The sequence below is a fragment of the Thalassophryne amazonica genome, chromosome 13, assembly GCF_902500255.1.
Source record: "Thalassophryne amazonica chromosome 13, fThaAma1.1, whole genome shotgun sequence".
Classification (NCBI taxonomy): Eukaryota; Metazoa; Chordata; class Actinopteri; order Batrachoidiformes; family Batrachoididae; genus Thalassophryne; species Thalassophryne amazonica.
In genome coordinates this window covers 25,730,380-25,757,714 of record NC_047115.1, presented here as the reverse complement: position 1 = coordinate 25,757,714, position 27,335 = coordinate 25,730,380, and the positions used below count along the sequence as shown (strand labels likewise).

Here is a 27,335-nt window from a genome sequence, read left to right as displayed (position 1 = left end):
TGACTTCTTCCTCTGGGCATCCTTTATGCTGCGCTTTCTGTAACTGTATGTGGTGTTGCCCCCAGTGGTAAATAAAAGTATAGCAGAGGCAGTGTTAATGCTGCAAAATTGAAGAAGGCTCCTGTTTTTTTTGGGGGTTTTTTTTTTTTAAATGAAATATGCATTTAAAGGTAATGACAGTTTTGGCTTGTTCTCATTCATCTTAGAAAATGAATGTCAACATTAAAAAATTGTTTTGAACTCCATCGCAACAAATCTCATCAATTTGTTCTGTAATAAAATAGTAGCATGCCTGAATGGTATTATAACCCATGTGTCAGATTATTTTATAAGGGAGAGATGCACACAACTGTAAGAATGTCTGCATTAATGCATGCTAAAAGAAAACAAAAAACACAGCGAAGGGGCTATCAGTGTTAATAATCCCATAAGGTTTTGGTTTATCCCATAGCCATGTGTAGATGGCATGGATGATAACTTAAAGCTATGACCCATTGCAAAGTGTGAGACTTGTGTTAAGAGTGTGTGACTTCTGAGCCAAAGGCCTCCAGTTTGAATCCCAGTCACAAGTATAAAATGCATAGCTGACAGTCATCATAACAACAGATACAACAGAACCAGACAAAGTGTTAGAGCCTGTCACTTCAAAAGATAATTTCAGCTAGAGCCCGACCGATATATCAGCCGGCTAATATTATCGGCCGATATGAGCCCTTTTCAAAGTACTCACTATCGGCCGAAATTTTGCCGATAGAACGCAGATAATTTTTCATAAACACAACAGTTACTGAAATAATGTTTGTGTCGGCAATGCAAAATGTCCTTGCACCGTTTGTCCAGTAGATGTAGCTCTGACTCCATTCAGCTGAGAGCTGCTTACACCACTGCTTAAATATGTTCATCTCCGGACCTCGTAGTTCGCCGTCACACTGCACTGATCGGCTGACAAAAGCATACAAGTACATTTTTAAGGATCTATATCCTTATCAGTTGCAGCAACAAGAGGTGCAAGATCAGATGTATTTCACAACTCTTTTTAAGGATATGTATTTGCTAATTTCACAAAGGTTTAATTCTTGATTGCATTTTTTTGAACTTGAAAATTCTTCTCTGTTATAAAGTTAATCAATATGACAAAGCTTCAGCTTTTAGCGCATACCTTTTTTGTTAAGGGTCCAAAAAAGAACATTTTATTCATAAAAAAATAATAATAATAATAATAATATTGGCTGATTTATCAGCTATCGGCAAATCAGCCGATTTATCGATCAGCATTTTTTTCATCCAAATATCGTTATCGGCCTAAAAAAAAAATCAATATCGGTCGGGCTCTAATTTCAGCCCAATACTGTTGTGCTCTGTCCCCTGTCTGTGTGTTTTATCTGTTAGTCGTGTTGTTTCCTGTTTTCTAGCCATTCTTGAGTTCCACTTTAGTTTTCTGTTTTTCCTCTTTGGTTTTGTACTTAGTTATTTTGTAGTTCCATTTTGGTTTGATTATTTTTATGATGTGTTTTAGGTTCAACTCACCCCCAGTTGTCTTTGTGGTTTGTTCCACTCTGTCAGCCCCTGTGTGTGTGCTTGTAGGTGTGTCTCTGTCACCAGTTCTCCCTCAAAGCTGTTTCACATTCCCAGTCACACCACCTGTCGCTCATGTACATGTCTCTACTTAAGTTTATCACAGTGTTGTTCTTAGTTGCTGGATTGTTCTGGTTCATCACGCTCCTGTCAGTTTAGTTTTTCTGTGTTGTTCATTCCTACTTGCCCTGGTGTTTCTGCTGACTCTAATCCTGTGGTCCTGTCTGTTTGAACTGCTCATTACCTTTGGACTCATCAGCATATGGTATATAAATCACAGATTTTTTTCCCCCTACACCTGTCTGGTCAGTGTCTGCATTTTTGGGTTCAGTCCCCCAAAACCTTCAGGCCCCTTCACACAACATGATTGAGGCCGAATGGCGTACTAAGGAGGATTGAAATGGCACTCGTCAAAAATCAGAGCTGCACTCAAACGCCTCGTACAGCAGTCGCCACATCTATTCGGGCACAGTACATGCACTCTACATTCGCATGCCACTCACACTGGAAACCCATTCGAACGGCGGGCAAGATAAAGGGCGCACTGCCATCTGATCATGCTTGCAACATTTGCACGGCATGTCGAACATAGGTTGGACATATCATTTCGCGGCCAAGGGGCTGCACGGCATCATTGGCCATGTCAAACCCTGGCCGAATGGCACGATCGAGGCAGCCTTCACACCAGCGGCCAAATGATGTCAAATGTTGGAAGAGTGGCCATTCGACCCACTCTCAGCCCGAGTCGGCCAGAGTCCAGGTGCCACCCGTGAACATCCAACACCACTCGTGGGGCACTTAAAGGCGGGGCCAATCACACAGCAAGCATGAAATTAGAGAGCAGGCAGACCACTTTCGAGCTGGCTGCGCGAATAGCCACAGATTTTCTAAGTGCCCTGCGAGTGTGCCATTGCCAAGCAACACAAATGGCATGTGAGTGTGCAGTGTGTCCCCCCCCCAACACAAATGGCGTGCAAGAGTGTGACTGCCCCCCCCACAACACAGATGGCGTGTGACTGCCCCCCCCGACCATGAGCCTATAGTCGAGGTGCGGCTGAGGTTGCCAAGGCTCAAACGGTGGCTGATTGCTGTCAGCGCAGCACGCATAGCTGTATGTCTGTCATGTCCATGATGGAACAGCTGACAGGTGTGGACACCATGGCATATCCCAATCCCACAACAGAGATGAAAATAAAAACCCAGCCGGCTGCATGTCACAGCGCCAGCGCGGCATCTGCCCAGACAGGCACGTCACGTGACACTCAATTGCAATGTCCAGATGGTCTGTTCGTCATGTGACAGCCGGACTGACAGCCTCACAGAAAAATCAGCATGGCCTGTTCAATTGCCCTCGAGCCATGAGCCCATCTATGTCTGCATGTTGCTGCAATGCAAAGGTGGCCGTGTCGCTTGTCTAATGTGATGCCCGTTTGACAGGGGACTGTTGTTGACATGTAATCACATCATGGGTTGGATGTCATTCAAAATGAAACAGGGAGGGAGCTGACCACCTCCCACGGCCAGTGCTGTGGTCCTGTAGCTTGCGCTGCTCCACATGGCAGCCGCCGCATCAATGCAACACAAAGCTGGGGAACACATATTGTCACATGTGCTCTAATCACCCTTGTGCAAGGCACTGTGCTGCATGCGCCTGCAAACGATGATGACATGGGGATAAATAAAACAAACTGGATCACCCCAACCACATCTCAGCATGCACAGGATGGGCTTCTGGCTGCTGCATCATTGCCACACACAGTTGGCGAACACATATCGCTCCATGCAGAATATCACCTCACAACACGCCACCACGATGCACGTGCATTGGTGGGCTCTCCTGACATAGTGATAAATAAAAAATACATAATCACCTTTACAACACGGTCACCAGCGCCTCAGTGCACGCTGGACAGATGGACACACGGAGCCGACTGCACATGACTTCATTCACGTCAGTAAATTACTTCCTTGTTTACATCCATGGCCATGGTTCATGTACATAACAGAACAGGAGTAGGATAATCCTTGCACTGTCCGCTCTTTATAACAGGAATTAAATATTAAACATTGCTTTTTTTTTAATTATCTGGCTAACCAGATACAATACTTGATCAAATGGATTCATCCCGATCCAGTCCACAGCTCCTGGATTGAATTAGAATAGTCAGAATGTAACAACATCAAACTCTCAGATTTACTCTTTATTACTGCTTCCATTAAACACCATAAATGTTTTAAAAATCTCTTGATTTCTTCCACTCTGACTGCCTGGTGGAAAACCTTAGAAATTACAAACTCACTAATGGAAATCTGTACAGAGGCTCCTATTTGGCACAACCCAGACTTTAAGATCCCATGTGCTGACATGAATCAGCACATGGGATCTTAAAGTCAGAACAGAACAGAAAGGAATCACACACCATCACCTTTTTCAAAATAAAAGGTTTATACCATTTAACAACTTGATGCAGAGGTTTGGAATTATAGGAGGAAATTTTATTCATTACCATCAAGTAAAGCATGCTGTGATGTCAAAAATTCAGACGCATCAGTGCCCACCAGAACCACCCACATTACTGAAAGACATCAAGAACCTCCTCCCAATAAAGAAAACCTTGTCTAAGGTATATAAATTAATATCAGGCGTGGACACTGTCTTACATTTACCCAGCTTAAAATGGGGGGTGGACTTCCTCCTCACCTCTGACCCTGACCACTGGACACAGATCTGTAAAAACACATTTTCAATGACAAAAAACACCAACTTACAACTCATCCAATACAAAGTTCTTCATAGAACACATCACACAACATAAGATGTATAAAATGGGATTCTCAGACTCTGATGTTTGTTCACAGTGTGAGCTAAACACCACTGATACCTATTATCATGCTCTTTGGCTCTGCTCACCTGTCCAATGTTTTTGGTCAAAAGTCACTGAAAAATTGTCCTATCTTGGGATATAGAATTCCCTTATCTCCTAATTTACACTCAACAAAAATATAAACGCAACACTTTTGGTTTTGCTCCCATTTTGTATGAGATGAACTCAAAGATCTAAAACTTTTTCCACATACACAATATCACCATTTCCCTCAAATATTGTTCACAAACCAGTCTAAATCTGTGATAGTGAGCACTTCTCCTTTGCTGAGATAATTCATCCCACCTCACAGGTGGGCCATATCAAGATGCTGATTAGACACCATGATTAGTGCACAGGTGTGCCTTAGACTGCCCACAATAAAAGGCCACTCTGAAAGGTGCAGTTTTATCACACAGCACAATGCCACAGATGTCGCAAGATTTGAGGGAGCGTGCAATTGGCATGCTGACAGCGGGAATGTCAACCAGAGCTGTTGCTCGTGTATTGAATGTTCATTTCTCTACCATAAGCCGTCTCCAAAGGCGTTTCAGAGAATTTGGCAGTACATCCAACCAGCCTCACAACCGCAGACCACGTGTAACCACACCAGCCCAGGACCTCCACATCCAGCATGTTCACCTCCAAGATTGTCTGAGACCAGCCACTCGGACAGCTGCTGAAACAATCGGTTTGCATAACCAAAGAATTTCTGCACAAACTGTCAGAAACCGTCTCAGGGAAGCTGATCTGCATGCTCGTCGTCCTCATCGGGGTCTCGACCTGACTCCAGTTCGTCGTCGTAACCGACTTGAGTGGGCAAATGCTCACATTCACTGGCGTTTGGCACGTTGGAGAGGTGTTCTCTTCACGGATGAATCCCGGTTCACACTGTCCAGGGCAGATGGCAGACAGCGTGTGTGGCGTCGTGTGGGTGAGCGGTTTTCTGATGTCAATGTTGTGGATCGAGTGGCCCATGGTGGCGGTGGGGTTATGGTATGGGCAGGCATCTGTTATGGATGAAGAACACAGGTGCATTTTATTGATGGCATTTTGAATGCACAGAGATACCGTGACGAGATCCTGAGGCCCATTATTGTGCCATACATCCAAGAACATCACCTCATGTTGCAGCAGGATAATGCACGGCCCCATGTTGCAAGGATCTGTACACAATTCTTGGAAGCTGAAAATGTCCCAGTTCTTGCATGGCCGGCATACTCACCGGACATGTCACCCATTGAGCATGTTTGGGATGCTCTGGACCGGCGTATACGACAGCGTGTACCAGTTCCTGCCAATATCCAGCAACTTCGCACAGCCATTGAAGAGGAGTGGACCAACATTCCACAGGCCACAATTGACAAGCTGATCAAATCTATGCAAAGGAGATGTGTTGCACTGCATGAGGCAAATGGTGGTCACACCAGATACTGACTGGTATCCCGCCCAATAAAACAAAACTGCACCTTTCAGAGTGGCCTTTTATTGTGGGCAGTCTAAGGCACACCTGTGCACTAATCATGGTGTCTAATCAGCATCTTGATATGGCACACCTGTGAGGTTGGATGGATTATCTCAGCAAAGGAGAAGTGCTCACTATCACAGATTTAGTCTGGTTTGTGAACAATATTTGAGGGAAATGGTGATATTGTGTATGTGGAAAAAGTTTTAGATCTTTGAGTTCATCTCATACAAAATGGGAGCAAAACCAAAAGTGTTGCGTTTATATTTTTGTTGAGTGTATGTTTACTTGGAGACACGACATTATTATTGAACTGCCAACAAAACAATCTAAAACTATACTTATAGCACTGGCCTCACGTCATACCCTTTTAATGCATTTCACCAGGTTAGCACCTGCACGCACATCATATTGGGTTGTATGAGGTCTGTCCAAAAAGTAACGGACGTTTTTATTTTTGTCAAAAACTATATGGATTTGAATCACGTGTGATTGCATCAGCCAAGCTTGAACTTTCATGCGCATGCGTGAGTTTTTTCACGCCTGTCGGTTGCGTCATTCGCCTGTGGGCAGGCTTTGAGTGAGCACTGATCCACCCCCCTCGTCGGATTTCTTTTGTCTGGGAAATGGCTGAGCGACTGCCGCTTTGCTCCATGAATTTTTTTTCAGAAACTGTTAGAGACAGCCAGTTGGAAACCATTCGAAAGATTCAGATGGATATCGGTGAAGATTCTGTCGGCGTCATGCGGATTAAGGACTTAAAACCTTTTTAAAGACGGCCCACAACGGCGGAGGGCGCGAGGCGCACCGAGCGGCCATCAACCGGCTGGAACGACCAGATCATTTCTAAACAGAGAAGTTTCCACTGTTAAAGGAGATTTTTTTAATGAAAGATGTGCAGACGGGTCCGTGCGGATGGGTCCGTGCGTCGGGACGCAGCCACCGCGGTGCGGCGGCACAGGAAAAACACCTCCGTGTTGATAACCATTTGTAAAATCCAGGCGGCTTTTGATGGCTTTCAGTGGAGTGAGTATATGAGAAATTGTTTAACAGCTGGACATGTTCCAACTTGTCCTTAAGGCTTCCAACGGAGGTGTTTTTCCTGTGGCTAGCTTAGTGATTCACAGGATTGCTAATAAAGCAGTTTGAACATAATAGTTCTGAGTTTGTAGCGTCAATAGCAGATGCTACTATTATTGTGAACATCCCCTTTTCTACTTTTTTTTTTTTTTTTACTAATAGCCCAATTTCATAGCCTTAAGAGTGTGCATATCATGAATGCTTGGTCTTGTGAGAATCTACTGAATCTACTGGTACCTTGTTTCCCATGTAACAATAAGAAATACTCAAAACCTGGATTAATCTTTTTAGTCACCTAGCACTACTATTATTCTGAACACTACTGTATGTTACCCTGTAACATGATAACCATGCATGGCAAACTATTCCTTTTTAGAACCTTATAATTTGCATTGCTTTTTACTGAAATTGGAGCAACTTTAACTTTTGACCCCTGTACAAACTGAAACTGACCTTTGTCACCATTTTTGTTGTCTTTACCCCATAACATTCAGTCACAGACTCCATTTAATGGAGTCTTCCATGGCCTAATATCTGTCTGTGGTGAAAAGTTTGTCAAAATCAGTGCAGTAGTTTTGATGGAATTCTGCTAACAGACAGACAAACAAATAAATAAACACTGATGACTTTATTATATCCTTGGTGGATGTAATTAAGTCTAACCACCTTACTGGGCTATGTGTTGTCCTTTGAAGCTCAATGCAGGTATTGCTGACAATAAATATTCATAATATAAACTTATATCTCAGTGTGCAGAGAGTGGAGGGCATCATCTGCCTTTGGAGCCTTTCATTAGGCTGCTTGCAGAAGATGTGCATCTGTGAAGCTAAACAGGAGCTACAAGCATGCGGGCACCATGAACATGGGACAACAGTGGCTGCTCAGAATGGAGTCAACAAGGCCAGGCTCTCCCTTCTCCCCTTGAAGGTTTTACTGTAATCGCACCCTCAGGGAGCATGTCTGCTTTGTTGGAAAACACAGAATTTGTCGAGAACCCAGTGACTTTGTGAACAGTGGTACAAATGCTATCAATAACTTCCAAGTCCATTCAGCAGAAGCTGACTGACAGATTTCTGTCTGACGTTATAATCGGGTTTTTTTTCCCCCATCAGCGTGGCAGATTAAGGCAAACTGTGCACAGACTCTCACCAAACAAAACTATGTTATTGTTTTAATAACGGAACTGAAATGGAAAAGTTTCAGCCCATGTGCCGTCTAAAGATAGAAGCGGTGCTTTGGCCTGCATGGCTGTGAAAGTGGATTAAACAGGCTTCAACATTAAGATGAGCTGTAATGAAACCCAGTGAGGGAGTTAGTCCGTCTGTTTGGCCAGCTGACTCCCATAAAACGGCCACTGCTGTCTCCTGCCGTCGGCTCTGAGAGGGGCCAGCTGGTGCCAGCCAGCATCCACCTGAGAGGGATGCTGCACAATGGCTTTGGTGCATCATGGAGGAGCATAGTGTTGGGATTCTTGGGTATCCTGAAGGTGTTTAATGGTTATTAAACCATGTGCAGATAAATGTCTAAATCAAACATTTAAGAACACCGAAAAGTAATCAGGCAAAGGGCGGCCTCATTTTAAGGAAAAACCTTGACTTGAACTAGTTCAGTTCTACAAATTATTAGGAAATAATCTCCACATAGTGCCTTGCATAGACTAACACTTATGGGAAGTCAGCTTTGATGTTGCACTTGCAGGTGGGTGCAATTACAGTGGGGAAAAAAGTGTTTAGTCAGTCTCTGATTGTGCAAGTTCTCCTACTTAGAAAGATGAGAGAGGTCTGTCATTTAACATAGGTACACTTCAACTATGAGAGACAAACTGAGAAAAAAATTCCAGGAAAATCACATTGTAGGATTTTTTAAAAATTTATTTGTAAATTATGGTGGAAAATAAGGATTTGGTCAATAACAAAAGTTAAACTCAATACTTGGTAACAAAATCTTTGTTGACAATGACAGCGGTCAAACGTTTCCTGTAAGTCTTCACCAGGTTTGCATACACTGTAGTTGGTATTTTGGCCCATTCCTCCACGCTGATCTCATATAGAGCAGTGATGTTTTGGGGTTGTCACTGGACAACATGGACTTTCAACTCCCTCAACAAATGTTCTGTGGGATTGAGGTCTGGAGACTGGCTTGGCCAATCCAGGACCTTGAAATGCTTTTTACGGAGCCACTCCTTTTTTGCCCGAGTGATGTGTTTGGGATCACTGTCATGCTGGAAGACCCAGCCATGTTGCATCTTCAATGCTCTCACTGATGGAAGCAGGTTTTGGCTTAAAATTTCATGATGCATGGCGAAGTTCATTCTTCCCTTAACACGGATCAGTCGTCCTGTCCCCAGTGCAGTAAAACAGCCCCAAAGCATGATGTTTCCACCCCCATGCTTCACAGTAGATATGGTGTTCCTGGATTGCAACTCAACATTCTTCTTCCTCCAAAAATGAAGAGTTGAGTTTTTACCAAAATGTTCTATTTTGGTTTCATCAGACCACATGATATTCTCCCAATCCTCTTCTGGATCATTCATATGCTCTCTGGCAAACTTCAGATGGGCCTGGACACATACTGGCTTAAGCAGGGGGACACACCTGGCACTGCAGGATTTGAGTCCCTCTCGATGTAGTGTGTAGTCTTACACACTTAGTCTGTTACTTTGGTCCCAGCTCTCTGCAGGTCATTCATCAGGTCCCTCCGTGTAGTTCTGGGATTTTTGTTCACTGTTCTCATGATCATTTTGACCCCACGGGTTGAGATCTTGCATGGAGTCCCAGATCAAGGGAGATTATCAATGGTCTTGTATGTCTTCAGTTTTCTTACAATTGCTCACACAGTAGATTTATTTACACCAACCTGCTTGACTATTGTAGATTCACTCTTCCCAGCCTGGTTCACATCTACAATTTTCTTCCTGGTGTCCTTCAACAGCTCTTTGGTCTTGGCCATGGTTGAGTTTGGAATCTGACTGTTTGAGGCTGCGGATATGTGTCTTTTATACAGATAATGAGTTCCAACAGATGCCATTAATACAGGTAACAGGTGGGGGACAGAAGAGCTTCTTAAAGAAGAAGTTACAGGTCTGTGACAGCCAGAAATCTTGCTTGTTTGTGGTTGACCAAATACTTATTTTCCACCATAATTTACAAATAAATTCTTTAAAATTCTTCCTGCAATGTGATATCCTGGATTTTTTTTTTTTTTTTCTAATTTTGTCTCTCATAGTTGAAGTGTACCTATGTTGAACATTACAGACCTCTCTCATCTTTCTAAGTAGGAGAACTTGCACAATCAGGGACAGACTAAATACTTTTTGGCCCCACTGTAGTTCATAGATATTAAAATTACAAAAATATGCACATTATATCATCTTAGGCTGCATCCCTGTCAATACTTGCTGGGAGAGATGTTCATTAAAGATTTCCCCTGACCCACTTCCCATGGACTGATAGGAATGAAACAGCACAGTTATTAGTCTTTCTCTACAAAGGTACCACCAACGGCAACACACTTCTATCATTTTATGCAGCTGTGAAGACTTCATCTGTAGAAGTCTTCAGATCCCCTCAGAAGCCACAACTTGACCTCGGACATAAGCGTTTCATCGTCTGAGAAGTACTTGCCCTTCAAAAATGACTTCACGGTTGGAAAGAGGTGGAAGTCGTGTGGTACAAGGTCAGGAGGGTAAAGGGGTTGAGGAAGGATTTTATAGCTGCAAGACTGTCAGAGCAACATGTGATTTGTGAACCGGAGCATTGTCTTGCAGAACATGGACACCTTTGGTCCGCATGCCATGCTTCTTGGTTTTGACGACCTCACACAATTTATGCAGCAGTGAAGTCCCAGTAATTGTGGTACCCTTCGCCAGGAAATCCATCATCATTACCAAAACACCATGACCATGACCTTGCCCCCTTCTTCTGAAGTGGTGAGTCACAATGTTTCCACTAGGCTTAAGTATCTGGATCCTAGTGATGGACTAATGTTTCATCCTGCACGACTAATCTGTTGAACATCTCCTGGTTTTCTTGGCATATGGCCAAAAGAGCCGGGGAACATGTAACGCATGGAAAGGTGACTCTTCTGGAAACGTGGAAGCAATTTGGGAATCCATCATGCAGACAACATCTGCATGTGCAAATGGTCATGGATGATTTTTTTTCCACCGACTCCACACTGATCTTGACATCTTGGAGTAGTTGGCAAACAGTTATGTGAGGATCCTCCAAATTGGTAGCCTCCACTTGCCAGATAGTGTCTTCCTCAGTGGAAGACTGTGGTCACTCTGGAATGGGGGTTGTTTCCACCGAAGTCTTACCACATTTGAAGTGATGATGCCAGTGCTTAGCTACATCATATAATGGGACATTCGCCCAATAAGTCTCTTTCATCTTCTCGAACATCTCTGTTGGCTCCGTTATCACGTCTTACTCCACATTAATATATAAATACACACACACACTGGTCCCTCGTTTATCGCGGGAGTTACGTTCTAAAAATAGCCCGCAATAGGCGAAATCCACAAAGTAGTCAGCGTTATTTTTTACAATTATTATAGATGTTTTAAGGCTGTAAAACCCCTCACTACACACTTTATACACTTTTCTCAAACAGGCATTAACATTTTCTCACTTTTCTCTCGTGTGTAAACACTCTCAAAGTTCAAACCTTAGTAGAAAAATAAGACCAACCTGTTTTCAGGCCCAAACATTTGTTTGAGAAATAAAAATAGAACATTTTCCAACAAATAATTATGATGGCTTTTAGAACTAACAAATTTAATTTTAATGATCAACCAAGGTTGGACACATAGGAAATTATTAATAGTGACTGACCAGTATTTCACAGTTCCTCTGATCGCGCCTCTTCGTCGTGGCGCTGCGCCGCTGTCGCACCTATTTCCACTGACTCACACCTCGCTGCAGGTGTCTTTTTCCGAGTGAAGAACACAGTTATGGGTAGTTGATGGCAATCTTTTTTTCTTCTGGGCGAGAAGATTCTTATAAACATACACGCAGAACACAATGCGCATACTCTACCTTCGCGGTGCCACGACCGGCCTGCTTGATGAGGATGCAGAACATAATGCACTGTATAAAAAAAAAAAGCATGCAAAATTGGACTAAAAAAATCTGCGAAACTGTGAGGCCACGAAAGGTTAACCGCGGTATAGCTATATACACACTCAACAAAAATATAAACGCAACACTTTTGGTTTTGCTCCCATTTTGTATGAGATGAACTCAAAGATCTAAAACTTTTTCCACATACACAATATCACCATTTCCCTCAAATATTGTTCACAAACCAGTCTAAATCTGTGATAGTGAACACTTCTTTGCTGAGATAATCCATCCCACCTCACAGGTGGGCCATATCAAGATGCTGATTAGCCACCATGATTAGTGCACAGGTGTGCCTTAGACTGCCCACAATAAAAGGCCACTCTGAAAGGTGCAGTTTTATCACACAGCACAATGCCACAGATGTCGCAAGATTTGAGGGAGCATGCAATTGGCATGCTGACAGCAGGAATGTCAACCAGAGCTGTTGCTCGTGTATTGAATGTTCATTTCTCTACCATAAGCCGTCTCCAAAGGCGTTTCAGAGAATTTGGCAGTACATCCAACCAGCCTCACAACCGCAGACCACGTATAACCACACCAGCCCAGGACCTCCACATCCAGCATGTTCACCTCCAAGATCGTCTGAGATCAGCCACTCGGACAGCTGCTGAAACAATCGGTTTGCATAACCAAAGAATTTCTGCACAAACTGTCAGAAACGGTCTCAGGGAAGCTCATCTGCATGCTTGTCGTCCTCATCGGGGCCTCGACCTGACTCCAGTTCGTCGTCGTAACCGACTTGAGTGGGCAAATGCTCACATTCGATGGTGTTTTGGACGTTGGAGAGGTGTTCTCTTCACGGATGAATCCCGGTTCACACTGTCCAGGGCAGATGGCAGACAGCGTGTGTGGCGTTGCGTGGGTGAGCGGTTTTCTGATGTCAATGTTGTGGATCGAGTGGCCCATGGTGGCGGTGGGGTTATGGTATGGGCAGGCGTTTGTTATGGACGAAGAACACAGGTGCATTTTATTGATGGCATTTTGAATGCACAGAGATACCGTGACGAGATCCTGAGGCCCATTGTTGTGCCATACATCTAAGAACATCACCTCATGTTGCAGCAGGATAATGCACAGCCCCATGTTGCAAGGATCTGTACACAATTCTTGGAAGCTGAAAATGTCCCAGTTCTTGCATGGCCGGCATACTCGTTGGACATGTCATCCATTGAGCATGTTTGGGATGCTCTGGACCGGCGTATACGTCAGCGTGTACCAGTTCCTGCCAATATCCAGCAACTTCGCACAGCCATTGAAGAGGAGTGGACCAACATTCCACAAGCCACAATTGACAACCTGATCAACTCTATGCGAAGGAGATGTGTTGCACTGCATGAGGCAAATGGTGGTCACACCAGATATACACACACACATATACATACACATATACATACATATATATATATATATATATATATATATATATATATATATATATATATATATATATACACACACACACACAATTTTTTTTACTTACATATATTGCCTGTGCTGCTCCGCAGCCTGTCTAGTGGATTTTTATTTTATTTTTTGCCGCCGTTGTTGTGCGTTACCTGTGCTGCTCCACAGCCTGTCTAGTGGATTTTTATTTTATTTTTTGCCGCCGTTGTCGTGCGTTACCTGTGCTGCTCCACAGCCTGTCTAGTGGATTTTTATTTTATTTTTTACCACCGTTGTCGTGCATTACCTGTGCTGTTCCACGGCCTGTCTAGTGGATTTTTATTTTATTTTATTTATTTTTTTTTACCACTGTTGTCGTGCGTTACCTGTGCTGCTCCACAGCCTGTCTAGTGGATTTTTATTTTATTTTTATTTTGTTTTTACCACCGTTGTCGTGCGTTACCTGTGCTGCTCTGCAGCCTGTCTAGTGGATTTTTATTTTATTTTCTACCACTGTTGTCGTGCGTTACCTGTGCTGCTCCACAGCCTGTCTAGTGGATTTTTATTTTATTTTTGCACCGTTGTCGTGCGTTCGCTGTTGCCGTGCGTTACTTGTGCTGCTTCATGGCCTGTCTGGTGCCTTAACTAAAGCACTCCTTCTGCTGAATCACCTCTAAATTATTTACACATTATTCACTTTGCGTGTTTTTAGGAATCCACTAGGTTGCGTAGCTACTAGCTTTAGCCGATTTAGCATGGCGGCTTCTCCTGTCTCTCCCGCACTTTTCTGCTCTGGTTGTGAAATGTTTAGCTGTTCCTCGGCCTCCTTTCACAGTAACGGTACTTGTAATAAGTGCAGCTTATTCGTAGCTTTGGAGGCCAGGCTGGGCGAATTGGAGACTCGGCTCCGCACCGTGGAAAATTCTACAGCTAACCAGGCCCCTGTAGTCGGTGCGGACCAAGGTGGCTTTGCCACCGTTAGTTCCCCCCTGGCGGATCCCGGGCAGTCGGGAAAGCAGGCCGACTGGGTGACTGTGAGGAGGAAGCGTAGCCCTAAACAGAAGCCCCGTGTACACCGTCAACCCGTGCACATCTCTAACCGTTTTTCCCCACTCGACGACACACTCGCAGAGGATCAAACTCTGGTTATTGGCGACTCTGTTTTGAGAAATGTGAAGTTAGCGACACCAGCAACCATTGTCAATTGTCTTCCGGGGGCCAGAGCAGGCGACATTGAAGGAAATTTGAAATTGCTGGCTAAGGCTAAGCGTAAATTTGGTAAGATTGTAATTCACGTCGGCAGTAATGACACTCGGTTACGCCAATCGGAGGTCACTAAAATTAACATTAAATCGGTGTGTAACTTTGCAAAAACAATGTCGGACTCTGTTGTTTTCTCTGGGCCCCTCCCCAATCGGACCGGGAGTGACATGTTTAGCCGCATGTTCTCCTTGAATTGCTGGCTGTCTGAGTGGTGTCCAAAAAATGAGGTGGGCTTCATTAATAATTGGCAAAGCTTCTGGGGAAAACCTGGTCTTGTTAGGAGAGACGGCATCCATCCCACTTTAGATGGAGCAGCTCTCATTTCTAGAAATCTGGCCAATTTTCTTGGATCCTCCAAACTGTGACTGTCTAGCGTTGGGACCAGGAGGCAGAGCTGTGGTCTTATACACCTCTCTGCAGCTTCTCTCCCCCTGCCATCCCCTCATTACCCCATCCCCGTAGAGACGGTGCCTGCTTCCAGACCACCAATAACCAGCAAAAATCTATTTAAGCAAAAAAATTCAAAAAGAAAAAATTAATATAGCACCTTCAACTGCACCACAGACTAAAACAGTTAAATGTGGTCTATTAAACATTAGGTCTCTCTCTTCTAAGTCCCTGTTGGTAAATGATATAATAATTGATCAACGTATTGATTTATTCTGCCTAACAGAAACCTGGTTACAGCAGGATGAATATGTTAGTTTAAATGAGTCAACACCCCCGAGTCACACTAACTGTCAGAATGCTCGTAGTACGGGCCGGAGGATTAGCAGCAATCTTCCATTCCAGCTTATTAATTAATCAAAAACCTAGACAGAGCTTTAATTCATTTGAAAGCTTGTCTCTTAGTCTTTTCCATCCAAATTGGAAGTCCCAAAAACCAATTTTATTTGTTATTATCTATCGTCCACCTGGTCGTTACTGTGAGTTTCTCTGTGAATTTTCAGACCTTCTGTCTGACTTAGTGCTTAGCTCAGATAAGATACTTATAGTGGGCGATTTTAACATCCACACAGATGCTGAGAATGACAGCCTCAACACTGCATTTAATCTATTATTAGACTCTATTGGCTTTGCTCAAAAAGTAAATGAGTCCACCCACCACTTTAATCATATCTTAGATCTTGTTTTGACTTATGGTATGGAAATAGAAGACTTAACAGTATTCCCTGAAAACTCCCTTCTGTCTGATCATTTTTAATAACATTTACATTTACCCTGATGGACTACCCTGCAGTGGGGAATAAGTTTCATTACACTAGAAGTCTTTCAGAAAGCGCTGTAACTAGGTTTAAGGATATGATTCCTTCTTTATGTTCTCTATTGTCATATACCAACACAGAGCAGAGTAGCTACCTAAACTCTGTAAGGGAGTTAGAGTATCTCGTCAATAGTTTTACATCCTCATTGAAGACAACTTTGGATGCTGTAGCTCCTCTGAAAAAGAGAGCTTTAAATCAGAAGTGTCTGACTCCGTGGTATAACTCACAAACTCGTAGCTTAAAGCAGATAACCCGTAAGTTGGAGAGGAAATGGCGTCTCACTAATTTAGAAGATCTTCACTTAGCCTGGAAAAAGAGTTTGTTGCTCTATAAAAAAGCCCTCCGTAAAGCTAGGACATCTTTCTACTCATCACTAATTGAAGAAATAAGAACAACCCCAGGTTTCTTTTCAGCACTGTAGCCAGGCTGACAAAGAGTCAGAGCTCTATTGAGCTGAGTATTCCATTAACTTTAACTAGTAATGACTTCATGACTTTCTTTGCTAACAAAATTTTGACTATTAGAGAAAAAATTACTCATAACCATCCCAAAGATGTATCGTTATCTTTGGCTGCTTTCAGTGATGCCGGTATTTGGTTAGACTGTTTCTCTCCGATTGTTCTGTCTGAGTTATTTTCATTAGTTACTTCATCCAAACCATCAACATGTTTATTAGACCCCATTCCTGCCAGGCTGCTCAAGGAAGTCCTACCATTATTTAATGCTTCAATCTTAAATATGATCAACTTATCTTTGTTAGTTGGCTATGTACCACAGGCTTTTAAGGTGGCAGTAATTAAACCATTACTTAAAAAGCCATCACTTGACCCAGCTATTTTAGCTAATTATAGGCCAATCTCCAACCTTCCTTTTCTCTCAAAGATTCTTGAGAGGGTAGTTGTAAAACAGCTAACTGATCACCTGCAGAGGAATGGTCTATTTGAAGAGGTTCAGTCAGGTTTTAGAATTCATCATAGTACAGAAACAGCATTAGTGAAGGTTACAAATGATCTTCTTATGGCTTCGGACAGTGGACTTATCTCTGTGCTTGTTCTGTTGGACCTCAGTGCTGCTTTTGATACTGTTGACCATAAAATTTTATTACAGAGATTAGAGCATGTCATAGGTATTAAAGGCACTGCGCTGCGGTGGTTTGAATCATATTTGTCTAATAGATTACAGTTTGTTCATGTAAATGGGGAATCTTCTTCACAGACTAAAGTTAATTATGGAGTTCCACAAGGTTCTGTGCTAGGACCAATTTTATTCACTTTATACATGCTTCCCTTAGGCAGTATTATTAGACGGTATTGCTTAAATTTTCATTGTTACGCAGATGATACCCAGCTTTATCTATCCATGAAGCCAGAGGACACACACCAATTAGCTAAACTGCAGGATTGTCTTACAGACATAAAGACATGGATGACCTCTAATTTCCTGCTTTTAAACTCAGATAAAACTGAAGTAATTGTACTTGGCCCCACAAATCTTAGAAGCATGGTGTCTAACCAGATCTTTACTCTGGATGGCATTTCCCTGACCTCTAGTAATACTGTGAGAAATCTTGGAGTCATTTTTGATCAGGATATGTCATTCAAAGCGCATATTAAACAAATATGTAGGACTGCCTTTTTGCATTTACGCAATATCTCTAAAATCAGAAAGGTCTTGTCTCAGAGTGATGCTGAAAAACTAATTCATGCATTTATTTCCTCTAGGCTGGACTATTGTAATTCTTTATTATCAGGTTGTCCTAAAAGTTCCCTAAAAAGCCTTCAGTTAATTCAAAATGCTGCAGCTAGAGTACTGACGGGGACTAGCAGGAGAGAGCATATCTCACCCGTGTTGGCCTCTCTTCATTGGCTTCCTGTTAATTCTAGAATAGAATTTAAAATTCTTCTTCTTACTTATAAGGTTTTGAATAATCAGGTCCCATCTTATCTCAGGGACCTCGTAGTACCATATCACCCTAATAGAGCGCTTCGCTCTCAGACTGCAGGCTTACTTGTAGTTCCTAGGGTTTGTAAGAGTAGAATGGGAGGCAGAGCCTTCAGCTTTCAGGCTCCTCTCCTGTGGAACCAGCTCCCAATTCAGATCAGGGAGACAGATACCCTCTCTACTTTTAAGATTAGGCTTAAAACTTTCCTTTTCGCTAAGGCTTATAGTTAGGGCTGGATCGGGTGACCCTGGACTATCCCTTGGTTATGCTGCTTTAGACGTAGACTGTGGGGGGGTTCCCATGATGCACTGTTTCTTTCTCTTTTTGCTCTGTGTGCATCACTCCGCATTTAATCATTAGTGATCGATCTCTGCCCCCCTCCACAGCATGTCTTTTTCCTGGTTCTTTCCCTCAGCCCCAACCAGTCTCAGCAGAAGACTGCCCCTCCCTGAGCCTGGTTCTGCTGGAGGTTTCTTCCTGTTAAGAGGGAGTTTTTCCTTCCCACTGTTGCCAAGTGCTTGCTCACAGGGGGTCGTTTTGACCGTTGGGGTTTTTCATGTTTGTTGTATGGCCTTGCCTTACAATATAAAGCGCCTTGGGGCAACTGTTTGTTGTGATTTGGTGCTATATAAAAAAAAAGTTGATTGATTGATTGATTGATATATAGATCTCAGATTAATGGAGAGTAGCATGTAATTTAAATCCCATGGTTTTATGACTGCATTTAGATAATAAAAAATATTTTAAGGTCATTTTCATCTTTATTACAAAACTGAAAATCTCTCTTTTTTTTAAGTGAGACTGTTGTCATAGCTAAATAAAAGTTGAAAGGGTCACTGACCTCTCAATCAACACCTCTGCTCAAGTCCAATCAAACTGCAAAAGAACATTGAAAATTTCCTCACAGCCCTCATTTGAGTCATGTTATAAACAAAGGAAAGTGAGCCTCTTGCCATGGCTCATCAAAAGTGGAAAAGGCCACTGACTCATCATTCCACACCTCTGCTAGTCTGCCGTGAAGTTACAGCAGAAGTGCTTGAAAATTTACAGCCCTTCCAGGAGTGTCATCATAGAGGAGAGGTGGCCTCATGCTTTAGCCAGGACACAATCTTGTAATTTTTTGGGATTGATGTTAAGACTGTGTAGTTGTAAAATTTTGTGTTTGGGTTCATTTTATTCTGGTGAAAGCAAATTTTCCACAGATATTAATATTGTGCCATTTTGTTGATAAATGGTGATCATAAAACATTACAAATGCTACCGCAAGCCACCTCGATTTGAAGGACTTCTGAAATATTTGTCATGCTCCCTCATGGGTCACTGGGAGAGGATCTGTGTCATAATTTCCTTATTCTTAGCAAGGAGGTGGGAATGGTAGAAAATATATATTTTTTCAAATATGCTTACATCCACTTCAGAGATTGTGCATTGTGTAATTTGGGTATTTCATATAGGAAGTGGGTGTCTACCATGACAAAAAAAAACCCCACCCCATGCAAAAAAGAAAACTACAATATATACTATAATTTTAACATCTTTCGAAATATTAGAATGTAAATGTTTTGACTTCATGATTAGTTTTGATGAACCCTGCATTGAACACAACATTCAAGTTTGATATATACTCAACAAAAATATAAATGCAACACTTTTGGTTTTGCTCCCATTTTGTACGAGATGAACTCAAAGATCTAAACCTTTTTCCACATACACAATATCACCATTTCCCTCAAATATTCTTCACAAACCAGTCTAAATCTGTGATAGTGAGCACTTCTCCTTTGCTGAGATAATCCATCCCACCTCACAGGTGTGCCATATCAAGATGCTGATTAGACACCATGATTATTGCACAGGTGTGCCTTAGACTGTCCACAATAAAAGGCCACTCTGAAAGGTGCAGTTTTGTTTTATTGGGGGGGGGGATACCAGTCAGTATCTGGTGTGACCACCATTTGCTTCATGCAGTGCAACACATCTCCTTCGCATAAAGTTGATCAGGTTGTCAATTGTGGCCTGTGAAATGTTGGTCCACTCCTCTTCAATGGCTGTGCGAAGTTGCGACGACGAACTGGAGTCAGGTCGAGACCCCGATGAGGACGACGAGCATGCAGATGAGCTTCCCTGAGACAGTTTCTGACAGTTTGTGCAGAAATTCTTTGGTTATGCAAACCAATTGTTTCAGCAGCTATCTGAGTGGCTGGTCTCAGACGATCTTGGAGGTGAACATGCTGGATGTGGAGGTCCTGGGCTGGTGTGGTTACACGTGGTCTGCGGTTGTGAGGCTGGTTGGATGTACTGCCAAATTCTCTGAAACGCCTTTGGAGACGGCTTATGGTAGAGAAATGAACATTCAATACACGAGCAACAGCTCTGGTTGACATTCCTGCTGTCAGCATGCCAATTGCACGCTCCCTCAAATCTTGCGACATCTGTGGCATTGTGCTGTGTGATAAAACTGCACCTTTCAGAGTGGCCTTTTATTGTGGACAGTCTAAGGCACACCTGTGCACTAATCATGGTGTCTAATCAGCATCTTGATATGGCACACCTGTGAGGTGGGATGGATTATCTCAGCAAAGGAGAAGTGCTCACTATCACAGATTTAGACTGGTTTGTGAACAATATTTGAGGGAAATGGTGATATTGTGTATGTGGAAAAAGTTTTAGATCTTTGAGTTTATCTCATACAAAATGGGAGCAAAACCAAAAGTGTTGCGTTTATATTTTTGTTGAGTGTATAATGCCCCTAACTTGGTAGTACTTGTTTTAGAGAAGTCACAAAAGCTACATAAGTAGTGATATTATTACAGTGATCATGCAATTACACATGTAATTTCAAGTCACAGCATGGCAAGTTGTAGTAAATCAAGTGTCATGGCCAAGCCAAAAACAAGACCTCAGGCTAAAGAATTTGATAAAACCTTTGACAATGGTTTATGTTTTTAAAGTTTTTGAAGAGCACGGCCTCCTCCTAAGTTCTGTTATTCACACAGTGTGACTGAAATAAAACCTTTGACAATGGCTTATGTTTTTAAAGTTTTTGAAGAGCACGGCCTCCTCCTAAGTTCTGTTATTCACACAGTGTGACTGAAATAAAACCTTTGACAATGGCTTATGTTTTTAAAGTTTTTGAAGAGCACGGCCTCCTCCTAAGTTCTGTTATTCACACAGTGTGACTGAAATAAAACCTTTGACAATGGCTTATGTTTTTAAAGTTTTTGAAGAGCATGGCCTCCTCCTACGTTCTGTTATTCACACAGTGTTACAGAAATAAAACCTTTGTGAAAGAATTGTGTTTATAAAGTTTTTGAAGAGCATGGACAAACTTTACACATAGCGGTATAGCCAGATAATTGAAAATAGACCATACTTTGTTACATTCAAGGGGTGGGGGGTTATTTTCAAGATATAGGATTAATTTTGATGCCAAAATGCTGGTATTAATATTGTGAATCATTTCCCAAGTGGATGTATTGAAATTCTTACTTGTGATTTTACCACCTCCTGCTATATTATTCTATTTGTTGTTGTGACTTTCACACATGTTCGCTGTACATTGTGTGGTGAGTTTATATTTCACAGCAGCATCAGAAAGCAATTCAACCTGGAAAACTAGACGAGCATCAAAAGAAAATGAAAGGCTTTTGTTATTTGTCTGTTTGACAAATTCACCAAACATGTCTGTGGGTTCACCCGTTTTAATGCTGCATTCAGTTACTTGCTCAGATTGCAGGACATTGGATCTTCTATAGTTGGAAATCCCAGTCAGGAAATTGGGTGTTTTCTGTGCACCAGCATAATCAACAAATTTACATCCACAGTGAATGAAAATCTATATACTATACTATCTTATACTATGTTTGCTTTATAATAACAACAACAACAACACAGGTCAAAAAAATGAGTGTTGCAGGTAAATGAATAAAAGCCATACATTAATTAAAAACAGAAGAAAATATCCATGCTTTGAGGATTTTCTAACATCTGCAGACTGACTGTTCCACGCGTAAAGAACACGATACATAAAAGCTCTGCAGCCTGTGATGGCACATAAGAGCTGATAAGTTCCATAAAATAAGCAGACACACAACACTGTAAAAAAGGATATGCTTAATAAATCACAGTAGCTAATTTCTTTACCTTACTTCCACTTAGCATAATGTGAACCATATAAAAACAGCTTTTTAAAAATGTCATATTGCATTTGTTACCCCTCCTAAACACACCATTTTGGCATTGCAACATATACATGCAGATCTCTAAAAACACTCATATAACAGTGATTTTCTCTATGAATGTGCTAAATTTAACAATTTTGAGAGCAATTTTCTTAAATTTTCTGCCCACCTCACTGCAGACCTTCCCGTAATTGCCCCGTCACATCACCATGGCCGCTTTGATTTCTACAAGATTGGTTTCTCCTCCCAATCTAAAACTTCCTGATGGAGCTGAATATTTTTTCAATTTGGAAAGTTGGTCAGGAAAAAGCAGCCAAAACACTCCGTCTTTAGCTCTAGCACAATGTTGTCAAGTGTTTTTTTTTTTCACCATTTTCAGACATTATAAAAATGATTGGGGGGGGTTAAAAGTCAGATAAACCAACTCTTGCAGCCCTCAACAGATTTTTATGTTATACCACTGGTGTGTGTGTGTGTGTATCACTGGGCCAGAAGGCAAAAGGACGCATTTTCCATCCTCCGTTTCTTTGAGCTGCAACTCAAATGAGAAAATAATGATCAATCGCAGCTCGCGTCATGAGAAAACCATCCATCATGTGAGAAAAGCCTATAAACCACAATTAGTGAACTGATATTGACCAGCATTCGCACCGTTCATCGCACTGCAAAAGCGGTTTCCACCTTTCTCCCTCATCTTCTCCTTCTTTTGTGTCTTTTTCATAACCTCTACTGTCTCTCTTGCTTTCTCTCTCTCTCTCACTTGTGCAGACAGTGGAAAGTCATCCAAACACATTCCTCCTCCACCTTCAGTAGCACAGACCCAGCTGATTGCACTGGTCCCTAACAATGGCTCTGTTGATATATTGATATGAAAACAGGGTGATCTGTTGATACATTCAACATATTCAAATGCTGTAAGCTTTGCAGGCATGAATTCAGCTACTACATTGTCAGAAGCGACACTCACGCAGCTGTTGCTGTCGTGAATAAGTGCAGCCATGGAGTAAAAGGAAAATATTTGCTCTGTGGCACAGATGCCATTCTCTCTGTGCGCTTACTCATTATCCAGAACAGTGCCAAAGTGGCCTCCGGTCACACAGAGGGAGCATTTCTTCACATTGCCATCTACGGACTCCAGAAATAACTCCAAATCATGAAACCATTTCACTCACCACGCAAAGAGACTGATACACACTGAGACTGAGACACACAAATGATCTTGTAGAAATATTGGGTCACAAGTGGAGACATGCGGTTATATCAGAAATGCTAGATTTATTTCTCAGTGCAGAAGCGTGAAGAACTGAGAAGTCACGCAGCGGTTTGGAGCAGACGCGCGCAGAGCGCACAAGGATGCTGAGCGCGCAGCAGCAGCAGCAGCGCCTGATTATCTGTTAACTCGCGTTAATCGGACTGTGCAGCGTGGACACAGCGCGCTTTGGAGCGGTTCTCCAACTCCAGAGCGCAGTGCTGACGCTGTGATGTAGTGCGTAAAATCCAACCAGCTCCCGACGCGTCCATCAAATCACAATCATTGAGCGTTTCCCAAACTTTACATTTTCCTCTCCACTTACCTCATGTCGTGCAGTTACGCGCAGGTCGGTCAAAAACGGGGCAATCCGGTCGGGTGCGTCACGGCTCCGCGTTTGGCACAGCCAGTCCAGGCTCAGATGGAGCGATAAACGGGTGCGCAGTTAAAGGACAGTGCGCCGCCTTCCACCATCAGTGACCGAACTGCAGATTGGCCGGCAGCGAACTGAACACAGCGGGACTTCCAAGAGCGCGCACGGAGTCACCGCGTGACGATTGGACAGAGGATCAGTGACGCGCCCGCAGGTGCCACACCCGTCGAACAGAAAAGCCCACGTTCATTCATTCGCTCACTCACTCACTAATGGGAGCAGCTGGCTGCACTAACAGGTGTTACACTAAAATCTGTGACCCGTCACATTCTGTGACTTAAGTGTAAACTTTGGGTGTTTGACGGTTTAAGTTTTGTCTTTGAAAGCTTGAATTATGTGTCAGCAAATGCGCTTGCATTTTAAAATTTGTACTTTCATTTTGTGTTAAATAAAAGTTTAAAAATGCGCCTTGAGTGTCTGAAACATACGGACAAATATCATGGTTAAAAAAAAAAAAAAGTCAAATGTCATGAGTTATAAAAAGGAGTCTTTCCTCACCACTCAGTTTCTGCTGCCATCACATTCTTTGTTCCAAATGTAATGTTACACAACTTAGATACAGAAGAAAATGAGTTGGAAACACTGACAACATGTGGGGCCGATTTAATGAAGTATATTCACACTTTTTTCAGTGTAGGTATCATAAAGTGGTGGCCCGTGGGCCACATGTAGCCCACAATATACTGCTTTGTAGCCACTAAAGAAATACTGATAACTTTGTATTATTTTGTGTATCTGGAATTTCTACTTCTATTATATCCTCACTGTTTAAAAAAACAAAAAAAAACTGCTTTTTTTTATTATTAAAACTAAAAACATTGTCATAATTACAAGCTGCATAAACAAAAACACCTATTTACTTTAGGTTTATATTTTCTCTTTTTTAAACAGTGCAGACTGGATGCGTTGTAATTAACTGTGCATGTGCTATATGAAATAATGTTTGTTTTTAATTTATTTTTCCAATGCAAGAATGTTCTGTTGTGTGGGCCGCTGAAGAGGAGGTACTGCTGGCCCACCACCACCAGATGGCGCCCTGCTTGGAGTGCGGGCTTCAAGCACGAGAGGGCGCCGGAGCCACTGGGAGTGACAGCTGTCACTCATCCTCAGCACCGGCTGTCACTCATTCATCTCATCACCATCACCATAAAGGTCGGACTGCAACTCCACCTCCTCGCCGAGAAATCAACTACCAATCAGGTAATTCTCTGCTAAACCTCAAATTCGAGTATTAGTCTGATCTCTTTTTGCAGCCGTTTTCCTGGGACGGATACCCTGTCTGTGGAGTTGGCGTTTGGTGTGGACTGCGACGGCTTCGCCTCACACCCCACCCAGATAAGTGGTTATCTCAGGAGCTGCACGAGTGTGTGATTGGAGGTGGAGGTTCTCCCTCCTTTACTGAATACAGACTGTGGGATTACTGAGTGTGTGACCTCACACTCATCTGGACTGTCTCTGTTCTCTGCCAGCAGTGCCGGGTCTGACTGCTGAAGACAGCGGCCACCTGGGGCGCAGGGCTCGGCAGCTCCGGTGTTCTTCAGCTCCGTTGGCGGTGGAAGCTGTGTGGCTCCGGCTTTTCTCTCGCCAGGCGTCTTCTATCGTCGAGCCTGCCCACACGTCACCTGGTGTATGATTGACAGTCACTGTATTGTTATTGTCTGTACATCGTTGTGCGATTCACAACATTAAATTGTTACTTTTTGGCTTATCCATTGTCCGTTCATTAATGCCCCCTGTTGTGGGTCTGTGTCACGACACTTTCACAACAATGTTCATTACAAATAAACAGTGACAAGAGGGAAAACAAGGGGGACAAAACAAAAAACAACTAGACATTGAAGTTATAGATGTACAACTCCTTAAAATTAATTAAAACAGAGAAGGATTCATTTCACAAAGAAAATTGGACACTGTTTGAATGTATTCATAAGATGAAAAAATGCAATTTTTTTCAATGCAAATTATACAAACGCATTAATTCAAGTGTGTACGGTGGCCACGAGAGGCCATAAGACTTCCAAATTAAGGCAATAGCAAATGTAGAACACCCACATACAAAAACACCTGCATCAATTCAACAATGGTAACTTGCCATCAGCCTTCTCTGTCTCGTTTGCCGGGTATTTTGTGTTTTGCAGTTATTTTTCTGCTGTGCGTGTCTTGCCGGGATGTCTCCGCACTGGTTGTTCATAACCGTCAGATTCTTTTGGGCATTAATGCTCTGTGTGAGCCGCTGCTGTCATCTCGGGCCGGACTGAGAAAGCCTCACCCTGATCTGCCGCCTGTGCTCTCAGAAGTCTCCTGTTCTGTTTCCCTTGTGCTTTTCTATGGAAAAGGCACTTTAGAAGACACGGAAAACGAAGCAGGGTGTCGGTGACATTTAAGGCTTACCTGGCAGCCTTCGCTGGAGGGTTTGAGCCTCGCCTCTTCCGGGATAAATGCTATTTTTATGCATGGGAGCGTCGCTGCTTATGACAGGCTGTTGAATCCATCCTGTCTTCTTTGGATCATCATCTCCGATGACGGCCCTGACTTTGCCCAACCTGTGCCCGTTTTTGCCAAAGCTTCCTGCTACTTCCTCTCACCAGGCCGTGGAGATTTTATGCCAGTACCATCGGCTGTTTCATCTGGGCTCCTTCAACCACTGAAGTGCGCTGCATCACCAGCTGCTGAGGAGCTAAATCTTTGCATGGCTTCACCAAAAACTGTCAACCCCACTGAGACCCTGATTAACATCATTAACATCAGATCACTGCCCTTGAAGTCATTGCTGGTTAATTATCTAATTATGGATCATCACCTAGATATGTTTGGGTTATGTGAAACCTGGCTTAAATCCACAGCTGTCCTTCCTCTGAACGTGGCCTGCCCACCAGCGTACACATTTATTCACGTTTCTCGTGATGTGAAGCGAGGCGGGGGTTTTGCTTTTATTTATAAATCTAGGTTCACTTTATTAACTGTCGGTGGTCACAAATATAATTCGTTTGAGCATCTGATTCTCCGCTCCTCCCATGATGCTACGTATTGTCAAGGTCAGAAAAATGGAATTCAGCTATGTTATTTTGTCACTGTATACAGGCCCCCTGGCCCATACACTGATTTCTTAGATGAATTTGGTGTGTTCATCTCTAGTTTGCCAACTAGTGCAGATAACATCTTGATTATTGGTGACTTTAACATCCATATAAATAAGCAACATAAACATAACTATAAATAAATAAGCCCTCTGATCCCCTTTCCAAATCATTTGTGGAAATTGTGGATGCTTTGGGATTCTAGCAGTGCATTCAGGACTCGACGCATATGGTAACACCCTGGATTTGGTTCTTGCACGTGGGTTTGCTGTTACGAATATCGACATCTTGCCTCTTGCATCTGTGGCTCTGACCACTCACTTATCAGGTTTACATTTACACTGCCACATTTAGTGGAGCAACAACCTTGTTTATTACTGTGGCGTTGTATTAAACCTTCAACTATGACTGAACTCGAAGCTAGACTACCTG

At 42.7% G+C, this 27,335-nt stretch overlaps 1 protein-coding gene across 1 annotated transcript in view; it reads right to left on the bottom strand.

The window, feature by feature from the left end:
- chrm3a (cholinergic receptor, muscarinic 3a) overlaps window positions 1–23,884 on the bottom strand; it is a 306,968-nt gene extending 283,084 nt beyond the window's left edge. Inside the window, exon 1 of the mRNA XM_034185380.1 lies at window positions 23,719–23,884. The gene's annotated coding sequence lies outside the window, so the exon portion shown is untranslated. The remainder of the gene's footprint in view (window positions 1–23,718) is intronic.
- Between the last annotated feature and the right edge of the window lie 3,451 nt (window positions 23,885–27,335).